The following is a 6,370-nucleotide window of genomic DNA, read 5'->3' on the forward strand; positions in this document are numbered from 1 at the left end:
GGCCAGGACTCAGAAAATATGTTCAGAGAAAATACCATTGCCTGTTTTGCTCCATTTATGTTTTCCTGCTAAGGTTAAAAAAAAAAAAGACTTCTATATTGACAATTATATTTATTCAAATGAGAGGTTCAAAATAGGTAGAAAAATGAGAGGTCCCAAACAGAAAAATAATTACAAAGACATCAGGAAGATCATGTGTTGATGGCATAAAATAAAAGTATTAAGGGAATAACAATGTAGAGTCCAGATGAAAAGGTCAAAGATGGTGAACTCACTGGCACTGGCCACGTGTGACTGAGAGTGCAAGAGCTTTGGTGTCAGACGGGTTTGGTTCAATGTCATGTTCTTCCCCTTATTGATTGTGTGGCCTCGGGAAGAGTCCTTAATCTCAAGTCTCTCCTCCATAAAATGGACATCACAATACTCACTTTCCAGTGTAGTTTGAGGATTGTGGACAATGTTTATAGTGTACTTAGCCCAGAACCTAGAATATACAAAGGGCTGAGGAAATTATAACTGTTATGATTACAAGTATTGAACTTTTGGGGGGCAAATACGAAATAGGCTGTAATAGGTTTACACTCGTGGATTTCACTGAAACTGTAAACTTCCCCAACGAGCAACTCTGCGCTGGTACTTACTACATTCCGCATGTTTCTGTAGTTATCACCTGGGAGTGGATAGAGAGAGTGAAGTCCAAACTGGTCACATATTTCTGTTGTGGGTGGTGCCACTGTTTTTGCCTCTTTTTCCAAAAAGAAAAACTGATTAAGGTGCCCTCTTTTCCTTCCCTCCTCAAACCTAAGCTTTATAGAATTCTAAAGCTTCCCTCCCATATCAGTCATACATACTGAATTCTGTTCAGTCTCATATTCAATTTCTTCACTAAGTTCTCATCATAGCCAACATAGAACTATGAGCCCTCCTCAGACCATCACTTGTCTACAGGGAGTCTTCAATGCTAACATTTGCCCTGGCTCCTTTGTCCTCTGTCCCCACCTCGCCCTCCTTAGCAACAAGAATGTATAGGGTACCATCAAGTATAGGAACCACCAGGATCATACAACCTTGTCCCTACCCTAGAAGAACTTGAAATTCTTTGGAAAATGGGATACATTTTTTTTGAATGGTGAAATAACAACAAAAGCAATGTGAGTTAGGCACTTCAAAATCATCTCTACCCTCTTGGAAACGCTGCCATGAATTTCAGTACCCTCTAATTTAAGGTTCTAAGTAATAGTGGCAACACAGGGCTTTCTTCCCTCCCCTCCAACTTCCTTCTGCCCAGAAAACTGCTGTGTTGTCTTCATTGACCCCTTACCATGGGACTGCCATTGGGCTACAAACATTGTATGTGTAACCCTCACAGCAACCCCACAAAGGAGATGTCATTATTTCCATTTTACAGAAGAAGTGATTGAGGCATATAGGTAGCTTAGGCAAACCTGACTGCCAGTCAGTGGTAGAGTAGGGATATGAACCTACATTCTTTCTGCTTCCCAAGTCCTTGCTTGTTCACAAAGTCCCACCTTCTGCTAGAAGTTGTCCTGACTAAAGAGAACTGAGTGAAGAATCCCTCATTCGCATTCCAAGCAAACCCACTGCCCTCCCTTTTCCTCAGAATGTGCTTGCTTAATCATGACATGATGCATATAGAACTCTCATTTCTGTAAATCAACTAGCTAAGCTGATTAATGCCAAAACAATTTCATGGTCTTCAACCTTGCTCATCTCTTTCCCTGCCCTTGGCCAGCTTCTTCTCCAACTCCCCTCTGTGACTTCTCAAAAACAATCTGGGCCTGGATTCTTTCACGTTGGAGATAGAGGGTTTTTTATACTTTTCTACAAACTATTTTATGTGATTTCAAGTGCATTAGCGTACAGTTATTGATTTTATTTACCATTTTAATTTCTAATCTGTGTTATCATTATACATATTAATATTTTTGTTTCTAGCATATTATTTGTGTGACTCTCTTTATTTCCTGATCAGTTTGCCAGAGGTTTATTTATTTTATTATTATTTCTAGATCTTTAACCAGTTTTTGTTGGCATACTGTTGTTTTTTAATTAAGGAAAAATTCACCTATGATAAACTGTACATACTGAATTATACAATTTGATGTTTTATAGTATGTATATACCCAGGAAATCATTACCACAGTCAACATAATGAAATGATCTATTACCTCCAAATGTTTCACATTATCAGGAGATGTTTGGAGGTAATATCATTTGTAGATATTTTTGTCATGGTCCCCTAACCACTTCTCTCACCTTCTACTTCTACTCCCAAGAAACCACTTATGTGCTTTCTGCCCCTATGGATTCATTAGCATTTTCTGGAATTTTATATAAATTGACTTATTCAGTATTCAGTCACTTAAATATGGTTTCTTTCACTCATGCAAAACTATTTTGAGATTTATTGATGTTAAAAAGTGATAATAAATAAGTTCATTTTGTTGCTGAGGGCTATTTCATTGTATGGACACACCAGTGTCACTTGTCCAATTATAAAAAAAATATTGCTATGAACATTCATGTACAATTCTTTGTATGGGCATATGCTTTCATTTCTCTTGGGTAAATATACCTAGAAATGAAGTGACTGGATCCTATGATATATTATATGTTTAACTTTATAGTGAACTGCCAAAATGTGTTACAAACTGGCTGTTCAATTTTGCATTCTCTCCAGCACTGTAATAGAGCCCCAGTTCATCCACCATCTTACCAGGTATTATGGTCAGTCCTTTGATTTTTGGCCCTTTCAATAGGTATGTAGTGGTATCTCATTTTGGTTTAATTTGAATTTTCTTAATTGCTAATGATGCTGAGCATTGTTTCATGTGTTGGTTGGCTCTCTGTATACCTTCTTTAGTAAAGTGTACCTTTAAATCTTTGCCCAATGTTTAATTGGGTTGTTTGTTTTCTTATTTTTGAGTTTTAGGAGTTTTTAAAAAATATTCTACATATATCTTTTTTTAAAAAATTAGTTTATTAACCCTTTTATGACAAATCTGCACAACCACCATCTATAAAGTCATTGAGGAATCTTTATTCCTTCTTTTTTACCAAAACCAACATTAGTCTCTGCAGTCCCCCTATCTTTCTTCATTCTGCTCTTGTGTTCCATGTACTGTTTTCTTGAGGTCTTTCTCTACTCAAACAGGCCATGTCTTGCAAGTCTATGTTTGGGTTCATTTTTTTGTGTGTAATCCAAGTAATCATAAATTATGCCAAAACCAGTTGTCTTGCCACCACCAAATTCGGTTCTAAATCCAAATACAAAGATGACATCTATTGTGGTCTTGTACATTTTGGCTAATTTTTCCCAAATTTCTATCTTAGGTGCCATTACCTTCCAAGAGTGAAGGACCTCGATGACCATTTATTTCCACTGAAGTGGTCTGCTGGTCATGAACTTCTTGGTCTGGGTAGTTACTGTGTCATTCATAATGCTGGCCAATCCTCAAGCAGCCATGGAGGAAAAGAACTAGATATATATCTTTTATGAATATTTATATTTATAAATATTTTTTCTAAACAGTGGTTTATCTGTTTATTCTCTTAATGATTAGTATTTTGAAAGAGCAAAAGTTTTTAATTTATTGAAGTTCAGTTTAACAGTCTATTATTTTATGGATCATTGTGTTGATGATGTATCTAAGAGATATTTACCTAACCTAAGGTCACAAAATTTTCTCCTACTGGACTCTTCTAGAAGTCTCAGAGAAGTTTTGATTGATTTTGAGTCAATTTTTGTATGACGTATGAAAAAGAAGTTTTAAAAAATGTTTTAGCATATGAATATCCAATTATTTAAGTACCATTTGTTGAAAAGACTGTTCTTTCTCCACTGGATTGTCTTTGTACCTTTGCGGAACATTAGTTTCTTACATATGTGTGGATTTACTACTGGGATTTTATATTTAATTTTATTAATCTCTTGACTATCATTACTTTAATATCACACTGTCTTATTAGTATAATTTTATAGTAAATATATAATTTTGAAATCAGGTTGTGCTGGACTCCAATTTTGTTCTTTATCAAAGTTGTTTTGTCCACTTTAGGTCCTTAGTACTTTCATATGACTTTTATCCTTAGCTTGTCAATTTTACCTATCCCCCTAAAAAGAAAAATTATATTAGGATTTTTATTGGAATTGCATTGAATTCATAGATCAACTTGGGGAGAATTGACATTTCAATAAGATGGAGTCTTTCAATCCAAAAACACAGAATATCTTTCTGTATTTAATTAGGTCTTATTTTGTTCTTCTTGAGAGTTCCTGGCCAGGTAACTCAGCAGGTTAGAGCATCATCCCAATATGTCAAGGTTGTAGATTCAGTCCTGGTCAAGGTACATGCAAGAATCAACCAATGAATGCATAAATGGGTGGAAAACAGATCAATGTTTCTCTCTCTCCTTTCACTTCTCTTCCACTCTTTCTAACATCAATAAATAAAAATCAAATTTCTCTTAGGAATCTTTTGTGCTTTTTTTAGTATACAGCTTTTTTACATCTTTGCCACATTTATCCTTAAATGTGTTGTATTTTTAATGCTGTTATAAATGGTATTTTTAAAATTTTCTATTTCAGATTGTTGCATAATCCAATTATAAACTGATATTGCATATTTTTTATTAAGTGAGAGGCGGAAGGCAGGGAAGCAGAAGCAGAGACAGACTCCCGCATGTGCCCTAACTGTGATCCACCAGGCAAGCCCCCTACAGGGTGATCGATGCTCTGCCCATCTGGGGCAGCTCCATTGCTCTGCAACCTCAGCTATTTCAGCACCTGAGGAGAAGCCATGGAGCCATCCCTTAGGGCTTGAGGCCAAACCACTAAACCAAGCAGGGCTATGAGAGGGGAAGGAAGAGAAAGAAAGAGAGAGAAGGGGGAGTGAGAGGGGTGGAGAAGCATATGGTCACTTCTCCTGTGTGCCCTGCCTGGGAATCAAACCCAGGACTTCCACATGCTGGACCATGACTACCACTGAGCCAACCAGCCAGGGCCTGATCTTGCATTCTCAACCTTGCAAAACTTACTAATTTGTTCTAGTAATTTTTTGATAGATTCCATCAGATATTCCATACATATAGTCATGTTTTCTGAGAATAAAGATAGCTTTACTTCTTCCTTTCCAATCAGGTATCTTGTATTCTCTTTCTTGCCTTGTGATACTATTGGTTAGGACACCAAGATACTGTTGAATCAAAGTGAAGAGGGTATTTATTTTTTGGAAAATAAAAGCAGACAAACATTGAAATGGTATTTTTGTCATGTTCCTGATCTTAGGATAGTTTTTAAAGGTGGAGTAGGTGAAGAACCATTTTAGTATCTAAATTTAAAGGGATCTGCATTTTAAATTATTCTAATTGGCTAAAATATTCAAATGTAAGTCTTATTTTCAGCAAAGAGCAACATATTGGGGCTTATTTTAGATTTTTCTACATTTGATTTAGTGGTATGTCTAGGAAACATCCCTGCTCAGTGCTTATAAGTGTGAGATATTTGAAGAGTGGAGGAAACCAGTATAGATTTTGGAGCCATCACATCTGCCATTAAGTGTCACTAAGATAAATGACAGGAGAAAGGGGTCATCAATGGGAACATACATTACATGCCAGTATCTTCCAACTTCCGTGTCATTTTGCATCAAAGCATTGTAAGGAACTGCGATGAGAAATACAACTTCTGGAGACATTGAGAATCCTCACTCTGGGCACCTAAAAAGGTACCCTCACACACATATGTGCGCACACACACGTGTACATGTGCATGCATGCACAGTCCCACATATACACATACCACCAGCCACCCTGGCTTCTGATTAAGAGCACCCTATGAAAGTCACTCTAAATGTGAGAATTCAGAGTCACAATAATACTGTATTGTGATTACTCAAAGTACCTTTATTAGGGGGCACCCAGCTGTTCTGATAGGCTCCTGTGGTTGAGGATACAGCTCCTATAGGTTTCCATCACCTCAGACTGTAGGATGACACAGCTTTTATACAGATCTTGGATCACAAACAGATCTACACACATGGCTGAGGCCCTGAGGCCCACTCTGGAGGGGAATGCCTACAACTGGCACAAAATAAGACAGATGGCATGAAGCATGCTCAGCCAGAATTATCACTGCACAGAGGGAAGCTGGCAAGTCTTCAAGGACTGTCACAAGAGTCTTCAGCCAATCTGGGCTAGGATCATCAAGTTATAGAATATTGGAGTTAGAAATGACTTTAGAGAGTCATTGAATACAACTTTCTCATTTTATGATGAAGAGACTGAGGCCTATGTAATGTGACTTATCCAAAATCTCTCAGCTGATTCACATTAGAGACAAAGCAAGAAC

The 6,370-nt window shown here is 37.1% G+C and overlaps 1 pseudogene; it reads right to left on the reverse strand.

Moving 5' to 3' along the window:
• Nucleotides 1–3,046: 3,046 nt before the first annotated feature.
• Nucleotides 3,047–3,460, reverse strand: LOC136388139 (small ribosomal subunit protein eS24 pseudogene; annotated as a pseudogene).
• Between the last annotated feature and the right edge of the window lie 2,910 nt (nucleotides 3,461–6,370).

This window comes from Saccopteryx leptura, chromosome 1 (genome assembly GCF_036850995.1).
Source record: "Saccopteryx leptura isolate mSacLep1 chromosome 1, mSacLep1_pri_phased_curated, whole genome shotgun sequence".
Lineage (NCBI taxonomy): Eukaryota > Metazoa > Chordata > Mammalia > Chiroptera > Emballonuridae > Saccopteryx > Saccopteryx leptura.